Raw genomic sequence first — 13759 nt, 5'->3', positions numbered from 1 at the left:
TTCTTTGGGCTATTGCTGTATTTCATTACAATGTTTCTTCAAACCCTTGTGCATACATGTGTTAACACAAGGGTGTTCAGTGTAGGACAGAATGATCTGTTGATTCTGGAAGTGGTAAGAGAGCCATATTTGCCAGGGTGAGATCATTGGAATAGCTTTTCTGATGTCTACCACATGTTAGCTGACGACTCGAATTCTAGCTCAGCCATTACATAGCAGTCTCTTAGATCTCACATACACCCAGCATGGCTTGAAAAGCAGAGGAGTTGCCAAGAATTAGATAATAATCTTCTGTGAAGAAAAAAATGCTACTTTACCTAAAAGAAAACTTTATCCTAAAAGGATCTGAGATCCTTTGTTATTAAGCTAGTCATATGTGAAAGCCCCTTGGAGCCTTAATATCTTTCCCAGAGTTCTTGATCACTAAAATGAAGTTCAAAAACAGTAAATTTATCCTAAGATACAAATGATTGTATCATCTTTCTCTAGCTAGAAAGCTAAATGAGACTCATAAAGCATTAAGAAATATAATTCATAGGTAGAGTTCTATACCTAATTCTATCTATACAAGAGTTCTATACAAGTTCTATCTTGTCTTATTTCATAAAGATCATAGCCATCTTTAATATAAAGTATCATTCCTGATAATAATAATAGTTATTATTATTATTATTATTATTATTATTATTATTATATTATTTTGTGGCATTTACCATAAATTTTAGAAACTTTAATCAGTATTGGGATAGGATAGTCTGTTGTTACCAATTGCTATATCATTTTTTGACATACTTTAGACATAGTCATGACTGAACAGTGTACTTATGCATGTATTATAATAATTCTTACTTGAGAATTCTGTTGTTTTATAACTTAATGATAATACTATTCAAATATATACTGGTTATGGCTGATTCTATTTGATTTTAAATTTCAATAAGCTTATCGACCTCCTCTTAATCCTACTGAGTTTCTTCTTTCCTTATATCCACTGAGTAATTCATTGAACTTTGTAAGTTTCTGCTGTTATCTCTGATAAGTAGTTTGTGCATTTGGTTTTACTCATTCATTTGTTTTTTGTTTTGTTTTGTCATTACCTGAATAAGTTGTGATATTTGAATTAATTAATTGGAAGAAAGGATACTCCTTGAGGTGAGTAGTGGTCACCAGCTACATGAACTGGGTTCCCTGAATGGAAAGATGGGGCTACATGGGAGGACTGCAAGAAGAAAATGAGACCAAGACAAGTTTCTGATCAAAGCCCAATGTTTACTTAGGAGTCTGAGTATATAAAGGGAGGGGACCCATCCCCCTCAGTGCCAGGATCTCATTGCTTTATCAGAGTCTTGTTGGTTGTCAGGAGCTCCAGCAAGCAGACAGACTCAGTAAGTCAGTAGGTGGTGGCTTCTTTCAGGAAGCTGCAGAAGTGTCAGGACAATAGACTTCACCTAGATCAGAAGGCTCCATGGTAGGTGTGCTAGTGGACTGTGGCAGAGCAAGGTCTGAATCAGCCTGCACCAGGCTGGGGGAAGGGTGAGGAGGTGGTATGATCCTGAAATAAAAGGACAGCTATCACTCATAATTGTACAATTGAGAATATGATACTTCTAAATTGAAATATTTATTTTAGATCTTTTGAGTAACTAGTGAATGGAGTGATCAATTTAATTAGGGTTAATGTCTTGTTTGACCAGTGTGTTTGCAGGGTTACCTCTCATTTGAAATAACAGTAGAGAAATTGTGAGCACATGATGATAAAAAGCAAAATCTATACCTGATACACAACTTAGAAAACACTGTGTAGGACTTCAAAGATTAAACTTACTTGAAACTGGAAATCAACAACAAAACACTTTGTTCTCTTCCTTTATTATGTAAGTTATTAGTATTATTCATTAAAACTTTAAAATATAGCACATTTATGCTATCCATTCATCAGTTGATGAATATCTAGGCCTTTTCCATTTTCTGACTATTATAAATAAAACAGCAACAAGTATGGGAGAGCAATTATCTCTAGAGTAGAAGACGGGTATATCTGTAAAGTAACCTGTACACCCAAATGGCGCGCAGGTAGTCAATGGGAAGACTAATTTTCAGCTTTTTCAGGAATAATCACTTCCTTTAATGAAGAAGGATCTCAAATCCAAGTTTAATCTGATTAAACCAACCAACAAAATAATCAAACAAATAAAATAAATACATGAATGAAAAAATAGTGCATTTCTCATGCCCCACCTTGTCTTATTGAAGTTATCAGAGGTTTATGCTGTTGATGTGTCTCTAATAATAGAAGCCTTTTTGGAAACCATTTTGCTTCCATACAAAAGATCAATTTGCTTCAAACCAAAACAAAATACATATAGGCTGTGGAGATATATCCATAAGTAAAGCTCACCTACGATGGATGGAAGTTGATCCTTAGAACCCACATAAAATCTGGATATGGTGCACACTTGCAATCCTAGGGATGGGAAGTAGGGGAGAAGAATCTATGGTAGTTTGTAAGATATTTCTATTGATTAATTCAGTTTGACTCCAGCCCAATTATAAACATTTCTTCAAACTAAAAATAAAATATGTCTGAGGACAAATATCAAAATTTGTCTTCTGACACATACGTGAGCTATGCACATGCAAACTCATACATAAAAATCCATACACACATTTGAATGTAGATACAAAATAAAATAAATGAATAAATAAGCAAACTAGGAGTCAAACAGGATATATCGGTATTTGGATATGATTCACCAATTCTGATATTTTCTTAAACTTTTGTTACTTGATGATGAAAATAATTATATCAGTACCCTAACTTTTAACTTTTTCTTTTAAACATAAATTGCAGCTTGGTTGTATTGTTGTTTAATAATAGGAGTTTAAAATTTGAAAATATAATATAACTAAAAGCTATTTCCTGTTCTTTTTCCTCCCTCCAACCCCTTCATCTCCATGCTCTGTATCAATTTCATAACCTATTTTCTTTTCCTAAATACATAAATACAACCTGTTCCATTCATATAATGTATATGATCTCAGAGTTGATCACTTGACATTGAAGAACTGATTGGTAAATGTAGTTCTCATCTTTCATCAAAGAAATATCATTTTAAAACAGAGACCATTACAGAAACACCAAAAAGTGAAAATGCAGAAGAGGGAACAAAAAAGATTATAAGAGTTAGAGGAACAGAGAGTTTGCTGTGAGATTGTCTCCTGGAAATATCAGAGAGGATACATCCATGAAATCTCATCAAAATATATTTTATGTTTATTTGGAAGACAGAGTGGTCACTTACTATGTGGGAAGGAGTCCACACAAGCAGAAAGGATGAAATTCAATGAGAAAATTGGTGTTTCTCAGATACCATGCTTAACAAATCCCTGTGGTGAGCAGGGATAGGGAAATTCATTTTCCAATTGACCCTGCAGACCTTGCTGCATATTCCATGAGAAAAAAAAAGGCATGAAGTCCAGATTATGCACTTGCTAGTGAAATAAAATGTCATCTCATGATTGAGGCAACAAGCTTAGATTACTTGCTAATTTTAACATCCAATGATTTAATTAGAATTGGAGATGGAGAGGAAATGCAGAATCTCAAAACAGACACTACAATTTACTGCCTCTTCCACCTAAGCAACTTTATCACTGATAAAGGATACTTGAATACCAGTAGCTATAGCCTTTCTACACCTACTATTAGTTACTTATTATTATCATAATGACATTTAAAAATATGGACAAGAAAGATGAGGAATCTCAATTTTTTATTAATTATGCTTCTTTTTTTTCATGGAACTGTGGTCTATGTTAGAATTTTATCAAGCTTACAATGAGGTCTGTCCACTTATATCAGCTGGTCAACAGAGTAATATGATGTTAAAACTCTGAAGATTTAAAAGCTGTTAAATAATTACCTCGGGGAATACCAATAGAGCTAAAAGAGTTTGTTTGAGTCGGTCTTGCTCTCTGAATAAATTTTAGTCCTAATGTAGGTTTGAGTGTTCATTGAATCTCCAGAAAAGAATGAGAGCATTTGATTAGATCACTTCTGTATTTCAAGCATTCCAGTAAATTAAATACAATGCCAGACAATAAAATTTTCAGACAAGAAAGAAAAGGCATCTTATACCTACACGGACAGTAGAGTGTGTGACAAGGACAAGGTGTGAGCTTGTTACTTGCATGCAGGTTAACTGACTGGGAAACCAATGATCTTAACTTGAATCTTTTCCTATGTCCTAAAATTCTTAAGGCACACTTTACCAAACTTAGGTAAACATTGATTCTCCTACCTCTTATGCTTTTATTTGTTAATAAAACATTTAAGAAGAATAAAAAATGAACAAAGTAACAGGAAGTAGTGCTGAACTTCACTGGCACAGCCCCAACGCTAGATTCCTCTTGAATTACTCCCTATTACCTGTGTAATAGCACTCCTGTGACGGCACAGTGATAGTGCTGTGTTTTGTTTCCTGACTCGTTTATCTGTCCCTCACTAAAAATGTATGATTTTTTTTTATAAACTAGTCCTGAACTCCACATCTCCATGGGGGCACTGGTTACTACATCATATGCATCCAATAAAAGGCAGCTAATTCCATAAAATAACCCTCTTGAAAGTGTATGAATATATGCCATATTCATACTTTCCATTAATATGGAAATTTATTAGACAGTATGGTAAACAATATTGGCTTATGTAAATAAAAGGCTCTTGTCTTATTTTTCCAAATTACAATGCAGGGATGAAATGCATTTAAAAAAATAAATGCCCACATTTAACTCCAAGAAAAAAGAAGCAAGTGTATTCTCATTCCTCATGTTGAAAGGTTCTGTTTGCTACAGATGTAGACTATTACCAAAAACTATAACCTATCAAAATACAGAGTACTGAAGCCCAATCCCAACTGATGCATCTGCAGTACAACTCAGGTATCATTGCAAGAAAGAAGATGGAAAGTCTGGAGGAACCAGAGAAATAGAGAGTTTACACCTCTAAAGTCTCAACATGGCTGCTTAAACATGTATTGAACAAGAAAGACACAAATAAACATGGTAACACAGATTGAGGGACCTCAGTAGGCTTCAACTCTAAACAAAGAACTAGGAAATACTGGCAGTGGAAGAAAAAGTCCTTTTCAGGGACGGCAAACCAATTAGTAAGCCATGAATTTGAAAAAAAGCAAACAATAGATACATGGGAGTGTTGGGAGAGATGAAACTAAAGGGGTAAATGATGTAATTATATTGTAATCTCAAAAATAAATTAATATCATAATCATAAATATATGTGTACAAAAAGAAAAGGAATTTGAACACTGCCATCTTCTTGATTCTTTGTTACTGTAGTAAAATAGAAAATGCCAAAATTTAAACTAAATCACAATTTTTAGATATGATGTATGGAAATACAGACTGATGATTGATTTTATATATGTCTTGGGTGCTTATATTTATCAATTAGTTTAGCTTTATTCATCATGTAATTCAAAGGGGAAACACAATATCCTCTGTTACAGAAGACAATCATATTTAATGTGGCTTGTTTTCAAATATATTAATGAAATTGTTTGTAAAACTGTATATACTTTAGGATGCTGCGTGAAGCTTGGCAGATAAACTGCCTGCCATTTAAGCATAAAAACCCTTAGTTCTAGAAGCCATGATGAAAGAAATTTTTAAAAAAGCCAGGCATAAAACACTCTTAACCTTAGAGTTGCTAGTCTTAGGCAGATTAACATAGCCTAAGAGTCAAGATGGCTAAGGAGAGAAACATTACAAAGAGTAAATGACACCTAAGGTTGACAAATGATCTTCACACATATGGAGAAACATGCAAGAATAGGAATGTACACGCATGCACGCACACGCACAAACACATACACACTCACACATCACATAGAAAAATACAATGTGCTGATTTCAGCTAGTGTTGTTCATGACTCTATTTGTTTAAGACAACTTGAGGTTGAATAACCTGTTCATAGTGTAGAAATGTCCTGAGAACTGTTTCTCTGTTACATAAGATATTGTCTCACAGCAGATAGTCTGGTCCTTTGATCATATAATTTCTATGACCTCTCTTCCACAATGTTTCTTGAGGTATACAACAAGTTTTATTGTATAATGTATCAATTAGGGTTGAGTACCACTTTGTCAATGTTCTCTACATTTTGACCTATTTGTTTGTTTGTTTGTTGTTTTTTTTCAAGACACGGTTTCTCTGAGTAGACTTGGCTGTCCTGGAACTCACTCTGTAAACCAGACTGACCTCGAACTCAGAACTCAGAAATCTGCCTGCCTCTGCATCCCAAGTGCTGGGATTAAAGTCGTGTGCCACCACTACCCAGCTGTTTGTTTGTTTTTAAACAGTCTCAGTTTGTAGCCTTGGCTTGCATTGGTTCAACCTCTCACTGTCTCTTAGTATCCCACCACAGCCTCTGCCAAGTATAAAGATTTCAAAGAAACCTGCACGCCATAAAAACATACTCAAGTTGAAACTCCCATTTTACTTTCACTTACAAAATTATTAGAGGTATGATCATATATCTAGTTTCAAATATGAATCTACCAAAGCTAAATATGTTTTTGTTAGAATATCTAGGCCATCATTACTCTATATTAATATGAATATGCCACTGATAACAATGAGGTAGGATTGCTTCTTTATCAAATTAAGAATTAAATTATGAGAGCATTGTGTTTGTACAACACAATTGAAGAATTTTTCATACAAGTATTTTCAAAATACGTTTAATTTTCTAGTGTAATTTATACCCAAAATCCCTACATTCAATAAGGTCATAAATGATGCATGTGCAAAAATCACATTGCATAATGACTTTTTTGCTTACTTATTAAATAGTATCTCACATAATTCATGGTATCCTTGAACTTCCATGCCTAACTCTTGAGTTCTGGGATTCCAGGAATCTTCCACCATGTCCCGTACAAATAACCTTTATGGTATAAGAGAAATATCAAAGTGTTTTTCATAATATGCCTAGATCAATAAACAACTATTTGGAAGAGAATTTAAACTTCTCCCCAACACAGGTAATAGGTTCAGAAAGGGCCTCCTTGAGATTTGTTAATGAAACATGAGCAGTGTTTTTTCTTTTATGCACTGACTTCAGTGCAGAAGAACTTGTTTTCACAAATGGATTTTGATATTTGACTAGCATTAATTTTATGGAACATGGAATGAATGATGAATAAAAATAGGCAGTAAATATTTAAAAGCTGGAAAAAACTGGCAAGAATCTGGCCTTGTAGTGCTCAAAGAGATGAGTCAGCATATCTCCTTTTATAATATGTTTCATTTACAAAACATACAAGGAACAGTTAAAATTAGATTCCATAGAATGTTTAAAATAAACATTTAAATTGCATATTAAATGATTGCAAGACTAGATAATGTTTCAGTGGAGTATTAGAATTATGACTAAAAATGTAAATAATTGATTCTATAAAATCAATCAAATTGAATTCCAAAAAAGAATGAAAAAACATAACTGACCAACCTTATATTTGGTAAAAAATAATAATTAGTTATAGCCCTTGAATAAAATTCAATCCTCTCAGAAACTAGAAGAAGGATCGTGATGGACTATACTCATCTTCAACTCTGATCCCATGATGCTTTCTGTCATTAGTAACCACTAATGACCACCATTCTTTGCTATGGTGCTTTCCTTCCAAGTGACTCAAGTTCTTTCTAACAATCTCCCTGCTTATCAGGCACTTCTTCTTTAAGATTTCTTAGATTCTGGTAAATGACTTTGAGAATGTTTTGAGAAAAGGTTCATTTATCCCAGAGTGTTGCTTGATAGATCCCTGAAGAGTGACAATATTAGTCTCATGAGAGAAAAGCATGATAAATCACAGGAAACTCTGCCATTCAGTAATGAAGGGGCCATTTTGCAAAATGAAGCTCTGCTTCTCTTGCTCTCTCTTCCCTGACTGTGAGCATGGATCCTATCTTTCCCACTTGTTCTTCCATTGTTAGCACTAATGCCTCCATCTCAGTCCTTCTTCATCTCTTAGCACATTGCACATCGTTGCAGTCTATTGATGGACATTTTCGACTCAAGCTTGAGAAAAGAGAGGTTTAGTGACAAAGGTTGTCAGATAGTTCAAGTCAGACAAATTGGTGGTAAGTGATCTCAGGAGTGTGTGTTTATGTGGTCACTTCAGGCTATCAGAGGAATCTGGGTCAAGTTTAGAAGCATCGGTTCATCTTTGGGATTGTGGGTACTAGTTTCCTACGTGGTTTTCACCCAGGCAGCTTTGTTATGAAACCAAGACTTTGTCCCTTCATAATAGATAATATATTTGAAAAAGATTTATGTCCAAAATTAACTATTAATCATAAAAGACACAAATAATATACCTCAGTTTGTATATCAAATATCTACCTTTGCGTGAAGTCTGGGAACCAGCTTATTTATAAGTATTCTTATAATCAATTTGTAAGATTTACCTGCTTTTTAATAACCAAACTCTATCAAATTATAAGAGAAAAAGTGGAAGCCTTTTCTATAGAGATGTTAATAATTTTTATTCAATTTCACCTTCTTTTGTATTATTTTATTTTAGGTTTATGAAATATAAAGAAATCCTTACCAAGTGACTCATATTTCATACCTTTAGACTTAGTGACCTAGATCTTTGGATAATTAATATTTAAAATAGAAGTAAGCTGAAATTGCTTAAATTTCCAGTTTCCATTAGGTTAAAAATTAAGAAAATAATTTGGAAACCAAATATCAAAACTTACCATTTATGTATGACTTTAATAATTTCCCCCACTTTAATGCTTTCAATTTAGCTGTTTAATCCCCCCTTAAAATTTAAATATAGTCTACATATTCTTTGATCTGGATCCTAGATAAAACCTATTACAACAAAACTTTCTTTTCTACTATTTTTAAAATATCTTTTAGGGATCTGTGAAAGTACAACCTACTAAATAAATACACATTGATGTTTTATGGATAATTACTTCCACAGGGGCACTAAGTATATTCAATAGAATGCTGCAAGTCAGTTATAAGTCAGAGGAAACACTGATGGTATAAAAACAGAAATGTTGTCTGGAATCATGGGGAAAACTCCTAGAACTCTCTTACTACTATTAATTCACCAGCTATTATCTTATTTTGAAGTTTTTTTTTTCTCGGACACAATAAAGACACTTCTGCATGCTATGATTATTGCAGTCTTTGGGTTATTGTCTAGGCTGTCTCATCATGGACCCAGGCCATTACATATGTATTGTCCTTGGTAGAATTGTATTGATCTATAGGCAAAGGATATTCTATACAGAGAATTAGTATACTCAAAAAGTTATTAGCCCATTATTATTAGCATACATATCACAGTGTTCATGTCTAGGCAGTTTCGTCATGAGTCTTGGTCACTACCTGTGGACTGTCGCTGGAAGAATTATATTTACCTGTAGGGTAAGCATAATCCCATACAGAAATTTAGTGTACTTAAAAGTTATTAGCTCAATGAGTGACAAACACACACACACACACACACACACACACACACACACACACAAACAAACAAGCAAACCAAACCAAACCAAACCATAAAGACCAAAACCAAACTAGTGAAATGGAGCTTAGAGATCCAAGTATCACCAGAAATGCCTCATGTGCTTGCTGTTCCTGATCTCATTAAGACCTGTTTTCTTGGAGTTTCTATGGTTGTGATAAATGTCATAACCAAAGCAACTTGGGGGAGGATTTGGTTTATTTCATCACAGTACAGCCTGTCACTGAGGGAAGTCACAGCAGGAACTCAAAGCAAATGACTTGAGGCAGACCCTGATTCAGACTGTGGAGGAATGCTATATACTAGTTTGCTCAGTGTTGCTTTGTTGTGCAGCCTGCTTTCTTAAAGCATGTACGATCATATGGTCAGGCAAAACCATAAGGCCATGAGAATAGCCAACAGTGAGATGGAATCTTACTCATTAATTATCAATCAAGAAAATGCCACAAGCTTGTTTGTAGACCAATCTAAGATGAACATTTCTTCAATTGAGGTTCTCTCTTCCAAATGACTCTAGCTTGTGTCAAGTTGACAACAAGCTAAAGAGGACAGATGTTTTCCATTTCTTTGGCTTTATTAGATAGATAAAAGTATTTCTGTAATAAAGATAAATCATTTTAACTAAACATTTACTCATAATTCTTAAAATATATATGTGTGAAGAAATAGGTTTAAGCTAAAAAAGGCAACAAAATACATTTAATTATTTAAAGGTAAATAAAAAATATTTACAAGAAAATAAAGGACAAATTGATAAAAAATGATGACGATTTGTGAAAGACAATTCACATGTTGAGTTCCTAATTTTGTAAATGTATACCTAATATTGAAGAATTATATATAATAAAATAAAAATGATCAAGCAAACTGGATTACTTTATATAAAATGGCTTTGTAGAGTATTATTTGAATGCTAATTTAGAAACTTATTTTCTGAGAATATATCCATTTAAAATATTTACTAGCACTGTATTTCATTCATACCTAATTTACATTATCTTTAAAAATAGTAAAATTTTATGAATCTTTTTATTATGACTTTGATTTTAATACCTCATATTATTTTGCATCTAATAGTTGAAAAAAGATTTTTCATAAATATATACATATAAATCATACTTTCAAGTGAAATTTATGAAGCATTAATGTAAATAGAATGAAATAAAATCAGAAGTGAAGTTAATGCACATTCCCTATGTTTATTCTCTGTAATCTACTTAGCTATAAGAGAAACTTACATCTGTAAAATACATGTATTTCTTATAAGCCCAATGAGTTAGTTGCTAGTTATAATTATAGAATGCAATGCAGTTTCAATATAACTTATAATATTTACTTTGCTAAACTCCTTTCAGTATTTCTATACAGGCCACTAATTTCTTCTTATGATAGACTGTACTAAAAACCTCCATTATTTGCCCTATAAACCCAGCTTTCTCCTGAAACCTCACAGTGACTGCTTCCCACTCTACTGATGAGTTTTTTTTCTTTTTCTCTCCTTCAGTCTAGGCAAAAATCATATGATTGTTCTAGCCAATAATTTAAGCATGAATTATGTAACTTCAATAGAAAGCATTTGCTTGATTTGACACTTGTACATCTTTCCTGACAACAAGAAGGTGGCTGGCATATCTATCCATGGCTATCGGGATCGGGATGTGGATGAATGGCTTGCAAAAGACAGCTGTTCAGTTGTACATGGTTTGTATTAAATGACCTTGAGATGAGTGTGCAGATATTTGAAAAATCAAATCTTATGTTTATATATTCTTGAGAGGTTAAGTGAATTATGAAGCTCCGTTAGCATTCCAACTCACTGAGTTCGCCACTGCTCCTTGTAACGCAGCATAGTCTATGCCTCAGATACACAGAGAAGTATGTCAGTCATGCCTTCCTCCTGCAGGAAGTGCAAAAGTGTAAACTTTTATACAATGTCTTACTTCCCATGACTTATGTTGTACCTTGGGGATATAGAAGACCAAGTTGACACACAGCAGGATCTGAATCACAAAAACTACATAAACCTGCTTATTTTCATTTCCGTAATTTGCTAGGCTATCTGTGTTCTATGTTTTTCTACCTCTTTATACCTACCTGCATACATACATCATTCCATACATTCATAATATATATATATCTGTGCATACATACATGCAGCCTCTGCAGTATTACCTTTTGGATATTTTTATTTTTACAAAATGTAGTTTTATGACATTAATTAATAATCATATGTGGAAGTTGTACCTCATACAACAAAAGAACACTGCCTTCATTATTTATTCAAATGACAACAAGATGATAGTCTATTACATAGGAATAGAAACACTCTAAGTTTCATTAATTATATTATTAAGGCTTTTAATTAGAGTCCAATATACTTACTCCAATTACAAAACAAACTGAATGATTCCCCAGCTCACTGTCTCTTGCTACTGTTTATTTCCAAGGAAGATGTATCACATTATGAAAGCTATGAATTGGAATTAATTTGAGCCTTGTTTTCTTAGTAAGTTTCCCTCTTCCCACTCTACCAATAAGATCTTAATAACAAAATAATTGAGCTCATTATTTCCAGCAACATCCCTTTCACTTCCTTGTCTTACACTGAGAGTAGGAAAACAACCAAGGAATTAAAAGCACAGAGCTCACTATCAACTTCTTCTTGCACCCTGCCCCCACTCTTTGACACCTACATTTTTATAAGTTGTAAAATTCACAAGAGTTTTCTTTTGTTTTGCTACTAATCAACATCTAATTACTGTGGCAATGCTGCCTATGTCATTTGGGAAACCAAACAGAAATACTCTCAGCTAGTGAGATTTGCATGATTTCTTTCAGGGGGCAAGTATAATTTATATTAAATGAAGTGATCATTAGCATAAGAGTCTTTGTAGGCAGCCAGCCACATGGTAGGCTTATGTTTGTACTTATGTGATATAACAGAAGAAAGAAATGCAAAGGTTTTAACTTCTTCCCCACCAGTGTGCATTAGTTAGCATGACTGTAACAACAAAATGCCTTAGATAATTAATGACTACAGAAAATGTTACCTCTAGCAAGCGTTCAGGAGTTTTTCAGTCAGAGTTCAAGTTCAGATGGGAATATGGTCTTAGATCTGAAAGCAGAGCTCACAACCTAGGAAGTATAAGGAAAAAGCCAATGCTGGTGTCTTGGCATTCCTCAGTAACATTTATACTTATCACCATAGTTTCTCCATAGCACTAATCTGATGACCAAGCATTTATTTTATGTAACTTTGGGTATAGCTCATCTAAAGCATATCAGAGACTTGCATACAAAATGATAGGTTTGAGTGGAAGATAAAAAAACAGTTATTAATCTACAGTACCTGTAACTGTCATTGAAAATGAAGGTGCATTGATATAAACTCATGAGTTTTGTCATAATAAACAACACAATACTATATTATGTGGGAAAGACAATGTGTTTATATTATTTAAAATACTCATTTATAAAATGGTAAAATGCCAGACCTCTTGATGTAGGTCTGTGATCTCAGCTAGTCTGGAGGCTATGACTGTAGGGTTTTGAGTTTGAGGTCAAGCTACCTACAGTGAGTTCTAGTCCAACCTGGGCATCAGTAAGCACTCCATGAATAACAATAGTACCTGAAGCTCAACACAGATGCTTATACTGCACAAAACTACATCTTCTTTGAGAGGAAACTATTCTTTTCCAACTGAAGAAAGTTTGACCTATTGACATAGTTTACCTGAAAATGTATCAAAAAATGTAGCCCGTGCAGTCGCCTCGCCAGGAAGAAGACATGCGGACAAACTAGGTTCCTTCTGCAGCAACGACATTTACTGCCCTCTCCCAGAGGGAAAAGAGACCGAGCCAGTAATCCGCACTGCTTATATGCACCACAGTGTCTGCCCATGATTGGCTGTTCACTCATTACCCTACGTGACGCCCCAGAATGGGCCGTGACATGGCGTCTTTTCACTCTACGCACATGCGCAAACAGTTCTCTACGCACATGCGCAAACAGTTGTTTACTTGACAGCAGAAGTAGGCGCCATCTTGTCATGGCGAATGCCTCTCCCCTTCACGGCTCCCCACAAAAAAACACAGTCTCTTCTCAAAGAGAACATGATATTATTTTAAAACCAATCATAGCCAGGTGGTGTTGGTACATGCCTTTAATCCCAGCACTTGGGAGGCA

At 34.1% G+C, this 13759-nt stretch overlaps 1 long non-coding RNA gene across 1 annotated transcript; it reads right to left on the bottom strand.

The window, feature by feature from the left end:
• Nucleotides 1–1248: 1248 nt before the first annotated feature.
• Nucleotides 1249–9723, bottom strand: LOC116080713. Its single transcript, XR_004114565.1, has 3 exons — nucleotides 9660–9723; nucleotides 2399–2464; nucleotides 1249–1552 (listed from the first exon to the last, which is right to left on the bottom strand). It is a non-coding gene; the product is annotated as an uncharacterized LOC116080713 (long non-coding RNA).
• Between the last annotated feature and the right edge of the window lie 4036 nt (nucleotides 9724–13759).

This window comes from Mastomys coucha, unplaced genomic scaffold (genome assembly GCF_008632895.1).
Source record: "Mastomys coucha isolate ucsf_1 unplaced genomic scaffold, UCSF_Mcou_1 pScaffold6, whole genome shotgun sequence".
NCBI classification, from domain to species: Eukaryota; Metazoa; Chordata; class Mammalia; order Rodentia; family Muridae; genus Mastomys; species Mastomys coucha.
The sequence above is the reverse complement of the archived record's forward strand: the minus strand, read 5'-3'. Positions and strand labels throughout refer to the sequence as shown.